Here is a 12,432-nt window from a genome sequence, read left to right on the forward strand (position 1 = left end):
AATACAGAGAAACCCTGTCTCGTAAAAACCAAAAAAAAGAAAAAAGAAAAGAAAATGTTGCACTAGAAGATTTCCATTTGGGAATCCCACACACCTTGTCTTTGGAAGAAAAGGTGTTCCCATACTAGACTGTTAAACCATGGAAATCCTCCCCGCAAAGGGGGACAATTAGCCTTTAATCAATCCAATCTTGTAAATACTGCTGCTAGTACATTTTCTATATGTGACCTAAAACTAAAATTAGTATTTTGTTGGAAGAGTCATTTTTCCATTTTTAAAATTTTATTTAAATTAGAAACAAGCTTGCTTGACATGTCAATCCCAGCTCTGTCACCCTCCCCTCCTCTTCCACCCTCCACTAGGCCCCCAACTCCCTACCCCATCCCCCATCCACTCCCCAGGGAGGGTGAGGCCCTCCATGGGGAATCTTCAAAGTCTGTCATATTATCCCAGGCAGGGCTTAGTCCCTCCAACATGTGTCCAGGCTGAGAGAGCCTCCCTCCATGCAGAATGGGCTCCCAAAGTGCATTTGTATGCCAGAGATAAACACTGGTCTACTATCCAGGGCCCCATGGATTGCTGAGGACTCCTCACTGACACCCATGTTCAGGGGGTGCGGATCAGTCCCATGCTGGCCTCCCAGTCACCAGTCTGGGGTCCAAAGGCTCCCCCTTGTTCAGGTCAGCTGCCTCTGTGGGTTTCACCAGCTAGGTCTTGACTCCTTTGCTCATCACTCCTCTCTCTGCAACTGGATTCCAGGAGTTCAGTTAGCCATTCTGTCTCTCACACCCAACACCGACAATCTGGTGCCAGAAACACTGGCTACTTAGCAGTCAATCTAAAACTTAAAAGAGTAAACACTTCAACAAATTACAAAAGAAAAGTACATTAGAAAACAATTTCAATCTTATTTGAAAAGTTTCTTCATGTGCTTCAACTAATGTAAATCATTCAAATTATCTTAAAATATTTCCATGTGTAAATTGTGCATCATATAACTAGAGAAGGGGAACTACAGAATTTATCAATCTAGATTGCCATCTAGTGGTCGTATATTAGATCACAGTTTGGACTCTGAAATGGAACTGTTGGTTATACGTAGTTAGGGTTCTGGAGGGCATCATCACTGAATTCGAATTAACTTGCCATGATTCTGCCATTACAACAATAAATTCTTTATTTCCTATTAATGTACTTGCTAAGAGGGTGTGATATAAAAGTGTGTGCAACGTCAATAAGAGGAGCTATGTCTGGAGTGCTGGTTTGCTGATTTATTCATGAATATTCCCATGCAACTTAATTTATGAATGTCCACCATATCATGTGTGTATGAGTGCATACTGCCTTTCATAAGAAATAATCCTTCTGCTGGGCGGTGGTGGCACACGCCTTTAATCCCAGCACTCGGGAGGCAGAGGCAGGCGGATCTCTGTGAGTTCAAGGCCAGGCTGGACAGACAGCCTCCAAAACAATACAGAGAAACCTTGTCTCGTAAAACCAAAAAAAAAGGAAAGGAAAAAAAAGAAGAAATAATCCTTCCATCAACTAACTGTAGCTAACTAAAATCAAGGGTTGTTTTTTTTTTGTCAGTTCTATACTCCATCAAACAGCCTACTTTAGCCCTAGATACAGTTCTGATTCATTTATTTAAAATAATCACTTAGGTTGACATTAAGCTGAACATTAGGACTTCCCACCACTTAGGAGGTAGGGACAAGAGGGTCGGGATTTCAAAGTTATTCTGAGCTACACAGAGAGTTTGAGGGATACACACATGTCTATAATATTGACTTGGTACCTTGTTGCATGCTAGTAAACATAAATGATTAACACTGTGGGGTACTCATCAGAGAAGACTGCTCAGATACAGGTTTAAGCCAATAGAAAGTCTTTAGTAGCAACCAGCTACTACACTGCCTGTTTTGGGATCCCTGTGTAGCCTTGAGTCTTTCTCAGGGTAAACCTTTAAGCACAAAAACCATGCTCTGGGTTGACACACCTCAGCTAGCAAGAATGATTAGCCAGAAGTGGAATTACAGAAACCAAAAAGCAAGATTAGCACATTTGGAGACTTTCCCGACCTTGTAGACTTTTATGGACTTGGTCTTTGTTTTAGTTTTGATAGGGGTGCTGCCCACATGCTGTTTTACAGCCTGAATGGTACTTCCACCTTCGAGCATGCCATTCTAAGGTCTGGTGCCCTATTACAATTAATGACCAAGAAATATCTAGCATCTAAAGAAGAACAAATTAATCATTATATGGTGTCAGGGTTTGCTACACAATAGTTTCAATGTGCTATCCCTCTCCAGAGTTCTCACATATGACTAGAAATCAAAATGTTTAAGGAAGTAGAAATTCCCGGACAACAGAAAGAATCTTGCTATATAGCTCTGAAATATTTGCAATTATTTATGCTATCAAAACCTTTTCACTACTTTAACGAAAACTACCTATGTTCAAAGCAGTGGCTCTCAACCTGTGGTAATGACACTTTGGCAAACCTCTAGCTCTAAAAATATTTACATTATGATTCTTCACACTACAGTTACGAGGTAGCAAAGAAAATAATTTTATGCCTGGGGGTCACCACAACATGAGGACCTGTGTTGAAGGCAGAGCCTTGGGAAGGTTGACAACCACTAATCTTAGTCTCAGGCATTTGAAAAGAACATAAGTATGTATAACATGGAAATGTTTGAAAACACGAAGGTTGTTGGCATTTTCCCGTCTGGAGCATCAGTAACACAGAACAGGTGAGAGTGAACATAAGCCAAGTGACTAAGCAACTGCTGACTTATTCAAATAAGTTTGGGAGAATAAGTACTTCTCACATGTTTAATTGGGATTTTTTTCAGGGACTTAGGACTAATCATGTCTAATGCTTATTATAAAAATATCTAAAATCGTGTCATTATATGAGTAAAATGCTGCTGTAGTTGCTGCTGGTGGATTTGGTCTCATGTGTAAACCAGGGTTTGATGAACTTAGGACAAGGTCTCTCACAGGGACTGGAGCTTGCTAATTAGAATGACCAGCCAGCAAGCCCACAGGTCCTCCTGTGTCTGCTTGGCTTGACTGCTTTTATCTGGGTGCAAGGGATCTGAACTCAAGTCTCCATGCTTGCACAACAAGCATTTTGCCCTAGAGCTCACCTCCCACAACCCAAATATCTGATGATTGCAAATAAAGCTAGAACATGATGGCTGAGAGTGTCCTTCTATGTAAGTTTCTGATGATTTCTTTTCAAATATGTGTTGGCACTGTATAGTCAGTATTAAAGAAGTTGAAATAAATTCATGATTTTTAATCTAAAAAGGAATGAAAATTAACTTCATGTCCCCCAAACCTTAAAAAAATAGTAAATACCAAGACTGGAAAAATTGCACAGTAGTTAAAAGTATGCACTGTTCTTATAGAGGACCCAAGTTTGTTTCCCAAAACCTGTATTGGGCAGCTCACAATCGGGACCTAGGTGCAAGTCCAGCTCCAGGGAGATCTGACCCCTGCGGTCTCCAAAGGCACCTTCACACACACAAACACACACACACACACACACACACACACACACCTTTATAAGGCAAAACAAAAACCTATTTTAAGAAGAAAACTAGTAAACACCAAAGTAAGGAATCGAAAGATTCATACCTTTGTATGTAGTGTACTCTGACCTCTGTCCTATCCAAGGGGAGCCCAATGAGCAAAGAATAAAGTTGTGTTTAAAGTCCCATGTAGTCCTACTATCACTTCAATTCAGAAAACAACCAGCATGTGTACAAATGGTTGCATAGGGGAAAGACTCTGGGGACCCAATAAGTCATTGAGAGTTCAAGGTCACGCGGTTCAGCTGAGGAAAATGAGAACTCGCTGCCTTTGAACTTCCCCATCACTAAGCTGAGGGCAGACAGAAACTCCAACAGCAAAACTGAAAAGATTCCTGCCCAGAGCACTACAGAGTGCCATGCATTTTCTTAATTACACTCCTGTCCACATTATATATTGAATAATAAGCAGTAAATATAATAATATTTGCATATAAAATCAGTACTTTAAATATTTATGGAATATGTGTCTATTGATGTCACGATATTAAGCCGTTATTGATTCACTAGGCTATTGACATTCTGGCACATTCTTCCAGGAAGCTGACACCAGAAGAAGCTCATTTGTCTCTGATGGTTAACCTTGTTTTATTATTAAAATAATCCCTTCAAGGTGTCAGCTTGACATTCTCTCAAAATGACCCTTTTATTCTCAGCAGTCTTATTAGGACAAATTTTCATCCGTGAAGCACTTCTCAGCTAATTGAAAAGATAATTGGAAGCCAAACCCAACCTTCCAAGCCTATTTGTGAGGATATTTTATAATTATAACATTAATTGAGTTGATTAAGTCAACATGATTTTGAAAATTACCTTCAAGAGACAGCTCTAATGCCCACACATTGTAGTTTCTCAGAAGAAAAGATGTCATTTCTTTAAAAGAAAAACACAGGAAATCCCTAAAATCACTTTTAATGTTTTAAAAGTGAAGATAAATTATTTTACATTCTGTATCTGAAACAGAAACTAGGGTATCATACTCTAAACTGAAAGGATCTAATTTGTTGACCTGAAGGAAGTGACAATGAGAAATCTGGCAGACTTTTAGAAGTACAATGGTATTGCAGGCTCTACGGGGCAATCAAGTCTAGAGCCACAAGGGTTTCTATATAAATATTGTTATATACTGTTGTGTAAATGATTTCTAAAGCAAATTCTACCACTTAGTCTGAGTCTTTAGGATTTAATCTTGCGTGTGACTCATATAAAAATTGCCAAACTTGAATTAAACAATGCCTTTTTGTTTCCTGATGTATCTTTCAGAACATAAAATACCAGAAAATAGGTAGAAGTCTGGAAAAATAATTGTATGTGTAGTTTAAGAACTCTGTGGACTCCATCAGCAAAGTGATAAACTACAGAACTGCAAACCTTCCCTTCCCTCCTCCTGAGAGGCACTGAAAAGGCAGATTTGTGGTAGTCAAGCAAACCCCAACACAAGAAGCAACTATCTCCAAAATGACAGCAGAACTGGGTAGTGTTTACATTCAAACCCAGTCACTTTCTTGGTCTTCAGCAATGGCAACCCAGTTCCCTTCATCCTGGAAGTAAAGAGAGCAACACACATGGAATACAAAGGGTTCTTTGCAGGCTCTTGTGTGGAACTTGTGGACCCCTCCCCCCCCCCAGGCTATTTTGTGAAAGTCCTATAAACTTCAACAAAGGGTCTTAGCTGAAAGGAGTAAATCACAGCAAATGTGCCTTGGATGGTCGCCACTGGTCTCTGTCCAGCTCTCACCCTTCCCTTTTCTCATCTCTCACTCCTTCGTATGGGCCATGAGGGACCATATACATCTCAGGGATCAAGCAACCGTGGACTGAGTCTTCAGAAAATACATAAGCCAAAATCACCCTTCCTTTAAATCATTATGTTGGTATTTGTTCATGGTAACAAGAAAAGTTGATGAATACAAATACCTCATTTGTGTGTGTGTGTGTGTGTGTGTGTGTGTGTGTGTGTGTGTGTGATGGGGGAAGTCCTTCTGTATATATGCTTCTATTATTGGTTGATGAGAAGACACTGATTGGATGATTGGCTATGCAGGAAGTGACATAGCTGGGCAGAATCAGAATATAAGCACAGACAAACAGGAAATCACTCTCTTCTCTTCTCTGTGGAGACGCTGAACAGACGCTACATAGAACTCAATGGAGTTAGAGGCCCTGTCCTTTTCTCCAGTAAGATAAGACCACGTGGAAATATATGGAGTAGTAGTTATGGGTTAATAATTAAGTCAGAACTAGCTAAGAAGAAACCTTATCTCAAGCCCTCAAGCCAGGCGTTGGTGGCCCATGCCTTTAATCCCAGCACTCAGGAGGCAGAGGCAGGCAGACCTCTGTGAGTTCGAGGGCAGCCTGGTCTACAGAGTGAGTTCCAGGACAGCCTCCAAAACAATACAGAGAAACCCTGTCTCCAAAAAACAAAAAAATAAAAATAAAAATAAAAATAAAAAAGAAAGAAAGAAACCTTATCTCATTGGCCAAGAGTTTCATAAATAATATAGTGTTTCTGTGTTCACTTGGGGCTGAAGTGGAAATGGGGCCTAGCTGGGCCAGAAACATTCACATTGTGTGTGTGTGTGTGTGTGTGTGTGTGTGTGTGTGTGTGTGTGTGTGTGTGTGTGCATGTATGTGTGTGTTTGTATGTTCTAACCAGGTTGGGATATGTTTGAGGAACTAGCTTGCTAGGCTCTGAATCATACCACAGAATTTAGACAAGGGGAAAGGCAGCATTTCTCATGACAGTGTCCAGGGCTAACAAAACTCACATTTAAGTTCATGGATGGAGTTACGTAACAGACGACCAAGGGTCAGACAAGAGGTTGAGGCAAGACTCTTTAGAAAAGGGATGTTCATATGCAGCTGCTTACACATATGAAGGATGCTTAGAGAGTCACAGATGTCTGCTGATGCTAGACACATGCTTAGAAATGTCCTGAGAAGATCACCAGTTTTCAACCCAGAGCAAGACTGGATTATCAGCAGGCCTGGGCTAAGCATGAGTTGATCTTCATAAACCGGGAAAGATAGTTGTTATATCCTTTCAGGTGTGTGTGTGTGTGTGTGTGTGTGTGTGTGTGTGTTCGTGCATTCATGCGTGCATGCGTGCATATGTGTCTGTCTGTCTGTCTGTCTGCCCGCCTGCTAATATATCTGTCAGTTGATCTGATTGCCAGGCTACCAAGAAAATCTCTCAAAGCAGTTGGTGAACATAAGCTGAAACTACTTTTGTGTTTTAAATACAGAAAGTCCACAGAGGGCCATGTGTCTGACTATTCGGTCCCCAACTGTAGTTGCTATTTGGAAAGGGTACAGCAGCTGTAGGACTAGGACAGGAAGCCTTGCTGGAGAAAGTCCAAGAAGGACTTCAAGATCTTATATCTTTGCCACACTTCCTGAGTGAGGGTGTCATGTGAGCAGCTTTTTGTTCTCTGTCTTTTGGTTCCTCTGTCATTATGGACTCTATTTCTTTGATACAGTAGGCCAAAATGAATCCTTTCCCTCCTGAGGCATTTTTTACCAGGTATTTTATCACAACTACAAAAAAGAAATTAATTACAGCAACAGACAAAAACAATCATCGCCTCATAAGTTTAGATGTCTCAAAACAGGTATTCTACTACTTAGATCTTTTAACATCAAAAAGTGTCACACCATCCCAGGGCAGGGAGAAATCTGACTTTCAGCATAACCACATTATAATTATCAAATAACCAATTTCCAACAACAAAACCTCAGAACAGGAAACAAGACTCACTCAAAACAACAAAATAAGTTGTGAAGACATCAGATTCACCAAAGACTTAAAAGATTGACCTAAATGCACTCAAAGTAATGAGAAAATATGAAATAACAATAAAAGAAAATTTGGGGAAAATAATCTAAACAAATTGAGAATATCAACAAAAAACCAAAGGTTATTTTTTGAGTAGCACAATTTTTAGTACCTAAAACTGTAAGTGAAATAAAGAAAATCACTAGAATGGTTCAGTGGGGGAGGGGTTAGGAAAAAGAGAAAAGAAGAAGAACCCGAAGACTGATAATGGCATTTCTAAACTCAGAGCATGACCCTTTTTGTTTCTTGTTTAAACTACTGACTTCTTAATTTCACAATAATATCCTGAAGATACATCATTCCTCAGTTCCAGGGATGGATGCCACAATGGGTCCATTCACTCTGGCATGTATCTTTGGAGCTTTGGTTCCTAAAGTGACTGTGTTTAAAAGCAAAGGGTTTAGGGAGATAAGTAACATTAAATATCATCACAAACATAGGGTCTTGGTCCTTAGTCCTCTAGGGCTTGTGGGTGGGGTGGAATAAGCCACACAAACGTCCTCACTAGAAATCAGTCTTGCGGGGACCATGATCTTGTACTTCTGGCCTGAAAAACAGTGAAAAAAAGTGGTATCAGTTGTCCAAACTGCTCAATCTGCAGTACTTTCTTATGATGATACAATCATGTAATGTAGCCCTCGATTAGAGTCTGGAACCTGGTTTTAGGTGAGTTATTTGTGAGCCTGTGAGCATTCACTAGGAGCCAGTTTTTATCCCTGTAGAGACTTTACCTTTTGCTTCTCTGTGAACCTCTTACTGTCATTCAATTCTCTTCAAAACAAAGAGCTTGAGGCAGGAGAGATGGCTCCATAGGAAAAGGGGCATGCCACCAAGGTGACCACCTGAAGTCCATCCCTGAAATCTGCGTGGTGGAAGTTAAGATCCAACTTCCACGAATTGGCCTCTGATCTCTCTCTCTCTCTCTCTCTCTCTCTCTCTCTCTCTCTCTCTCTCTCTCTCTCTCTCTCTCTCTCTCTCTCTCTCTATCTTTCTCTTGCTCTCTTGCTCTCTCTCTCTCTGACACACACACACACACACACACACAGACACAAATAAATGAATTTTTTATTAGAGAGCTAAAAATACATAAAAATCAAAGACAAAATGATACAAACAAGGAAAATGAGATCAATATACACAAGATATTGTAGTCACACATACTTGAAGTTAGCAATGTGAAAATGACTTTACGAACACAAATTTATCAAAAAAAAAAAAACCACTCTGCAAAGGTGATGTATTTGCTCTGGTAAACACTTTAACAGTTCCTCAGGCAATAAACAGAATTGCTATGTCACACATGTCCACATGAATTGCATATACAAATTCTCACAGAAAGAATGAAGAATTTGGAAGGTGTGGGAAGGCAGGAGCAATCAGGAGTTATAGACCATCATTGGTCTACCTAGCAATTAGAAACTAAGGAGAAAAGAGACAGAGGAAGAACAGATGGCAGGCAGACAGGTGTCTGTTACACTATTAGTAAGCTCTGATTAGAGTCACAAAGAGCAACCAGTCATAGAATGCCCACTACACGAACACTCATAGTGAGTGGGAAGTGGGCCTTAGCCTAAAGTGAATTTGATGCTGTCGCTAAAGAGAGCTTGTAAGGAATGGGCATGAAATTGCCAGGGTCTAGGCTGACAACTGTGTCTCTTGTTGCCACCAAGGGTCGTGTAGATTCTCAGAGGCAGATCAGCCACCTGAGTCCATATTGGCATCTGTGGGGCCATGATGCACCTGGACCCACACAGATTTGAGTGGCTTATACTGCTACCCAATGTCATGGTGATATCTGGGCCAGAGATGCAGCTAAGGGCCACATCTGGGTCCATAACCTGATGGCAGTCATAGTCTATGTTGATGTTCAAAGTTCTTTTTGCCATCAAAGCCAGGTGGATGCCCAAGGTCTGGGCCCACATTGGTATCCAAGGGCCACACTTGTCACTGGGGCTGTGCCTATCCGAGTGGCCTAAACTGCCACCTCGGGGAATGGTGACATCCAGACCCTGCTGCTACCAAGGACCATAGTCCTACTGTGGCTTGAGTCTATGTTGAAGTCTAAGACCCACATCGCCCCAAAAGTCACACAGAAACCTGGGGTTGGGGCCAAAACCTGTGACCTTGTTGGTGTCCGGGGCCATGCCACCACCAGAGCCATTCTGACATGAGTGAACAGTGCTTCCACCGAAAGCCAGGATGTCATCCTGTCATCCAGATGAGCTGCTGCTAAGGACTGTGTCTGGATCCATGGTTCCACTGCAGCTGTGGCCTGTGTCACCTCATAGAGAAATCATGAGTTATGAAATCAGAAAGCCGTGATGAACCTTCCCTGCCCTCAACAGTCCAAGGAAAGTTATCTTTGCCTCTCACTGACACAAGAGAGCTGGTCTCTGTGCTCATGGTGGAGATGGCTCCACCCCTCATCACAGGTGAGGGAGAGCTGATAGCATGGACATAGAGGAATTGGCTCTGTGCCCTGACCTGAGGTGGGTGGCACCAATGGTCTGGACTGACCAGCTCAGCTACCACCCAGGCCCCCACTTGGGCCTTGGGTTGGCCCACCCTAAAGTCTACCCCATCTATGTATGGCCTGCTACACCTCATGAAGGGACTGGTCCTGGAGAACAATACCTTCAGGATCTTGATGACTAGGACTGGCCTTGGGATATCCTAGAAGTGTTTTGGTGAGGATCCAATGATGATGGTGTACCAGAAACCAGAGGCGTTGAACCAGGTCAATGACTTATTGCAATGAGTGTTTGCTGGAAAAGCTTAGAGAACAATCACAAAGCTGATCAGACAATAGGGTATAATTTGTAACATACTGATCCTAATGCCACCAGGATGTAGGAAGAAGTGTTGGAGTGGTGGGAAAGATGGAGTAGCAAAGATGTTTTTTGCCTGTTTGTTCTGTTCTGTTCTTGTTTTTGTTTATTTGTTGGCTTGCTTTTTTGTTTTGATTTGATATTTTTTAATTTGGGAAGAATCACTGAGAGGTGAGGGGAAGATAAAGGGGGACTGGGAGGTGAGCGGAATTTGGGTGCCTAATGTGAAATTCCTAAATAATTAATAAAGAAATGATGTTAACAAAAAAAAGAGAGAGAGAGAGAGACTGCCGGGCGTTGGAGGCACAAGCCTTTAATCCCAGCACTTGGGAGGCAGAGGCAGGAGGATCTCTGTGAGTTCGAGACCAGCCTGGTCTATAAGAGCTAGTTCCAGGACAGCCTCCAAAGCCACAGAGAAACCCTGTCTCGAAAAACCAAAAAAAAAAAAAAAAGAAATGATGTTAATAAAAATAACAAATAAATAAGTGTCTTAAAACTGACTGTAGAGACAGCTGGACCATATTGTGACTGTATTGAAACCTATCCTTTACACATTACACATAGATCAATTGTATGAATGTGAGCTGTGTTTTATTGTGCCTGTCACATTCATCTACACATAAAAGTCAGAACTACACTCCAGGAGAAATAATAAAGTATTCTCATGGGGATTTTGCAGATGAAGAACATAGAATGGAGGAAAGAAAGAGCATAGCAATACAGCAGAATGAAACCCAGGTACATCAGCAATTACTTTGTGACGGCAAATGTAAACAAACGCTCCAATTAAAACATCAGGGTTTTGTAATTTAACTGTGTGTTCTATGAAAAACAGATGATAAAAGAGATGGCTGGAAGGAAGGGGAAGAGGGATACGGCAAAGGAAACCTGATGTTTTCAAAGAAGCCTGATGTTATCAAACAAATGAGAACTTAGTACAAAAATATAATACACAAAAAGAACATTTCGTGACAACAGAATTTTCAAATAAAAAATGAAGACAAGAAAATTCCGAATTTGTGTGATATATTCAAAACTTGGAGATGGAAAATTCACAACCACCATAGGTTGTTTTCATTTTAATCTTTTGTTTAATCATCCCTGGTAACTCAGTGAAGGAATATAATTAGCAGCAATCAAAGGAAGGTGCCAAGCACCTCTGCTCTTCTCAACCCGCCATCTTGATGTGTTGGGAGGGAGAATGGGTGGGTGATCTTCTTTTCTCTGAGAACATCCCAGCATGGGCTGTTGTAACCAACAGCCACCTGCTCATTCTAAGCAAGAACGGAAGGCAAATGCTCTCACACTGCTGACGGGTCTTTCTGCCCTCCTGTGCTTCCCAGTCACTGGGGACCGGTACTCTGTTCTTCCACAAGTTTGATTTCTTGGTTTCTATGACTCAGTGAGAATATCAGCCTGGTTTGTTTCATTGGATGCAACAATCTATAGCTCCATCTCTGTGGCAGGGGGTGGCAGGATGCTGTGATATTTGTGTGACTTTCCTTGTATGTACAAATATACAACATTTTCTTTTTCCACACCTGTACGTGATAGAGGGAGCAAAAGATGTGGCAAGAAAGCCTAATAGTTAAACAACTTAATCAGCCAAATTGAACTGGGTCTGTGTAAAACTATTTTCTAGAGTAACTTCATAATGTACAGTGATTGCTAACCACATTGATTTAGAGGCAGTGCACAGCCATTATTTCTTGGTAAATGGTAACTGTTATTCCTTGAACAGAAGCATTAAGGTGGGAATTGAAGAAAATCTCTGGGGAGGCAGATTAAGGCACAGTGCGGGATTTCTTCTGTGCCACCCTTCCTCACTGCTTCTCAAAACGTTTCTACTTCTTACCTTAGAGGACCCAAGTTTTTCTTTTCCTCAATATATGTTTTATTTAAATTAGAAATATGAATGCTTCACATGTCAATCCCAGCTCCCTCTCCCATCCCTCCTCCCTTGTCCCTCCACCAGCCCCTCCCACCCCCTACCCAATCCCCACATCATTCCCTAGGGAGAGTGAGGCCCTCCTTAGAGGAATCTCCAGAGTCTGTCATTTCATCCAGACAGGACCTAGGCCCTTCACCATGTGTCCAGACTGAGAGAGCGTCCCTCCATGTGGAATGGGCTCCCAAACATCATTCATACACCATGGTAAACACTGAT

This window comes from Mesocricetus auratus, unplaced genomic scaffold (genome assembly GCF_017639785.1).
Source record: "Mesocricetus auratus isolate SY011 unplaced genomic scaffold, BCM_Maur_2.0 Super-Scaffold_100015, whole genome shotgun sequence".
Taxonomy (NCBI): Eukaryota; Metazoa; Chordata; class Mammalia; order Rodentia; family Cricetidae; genus Mesocricetus; species Mesocricetus auratus.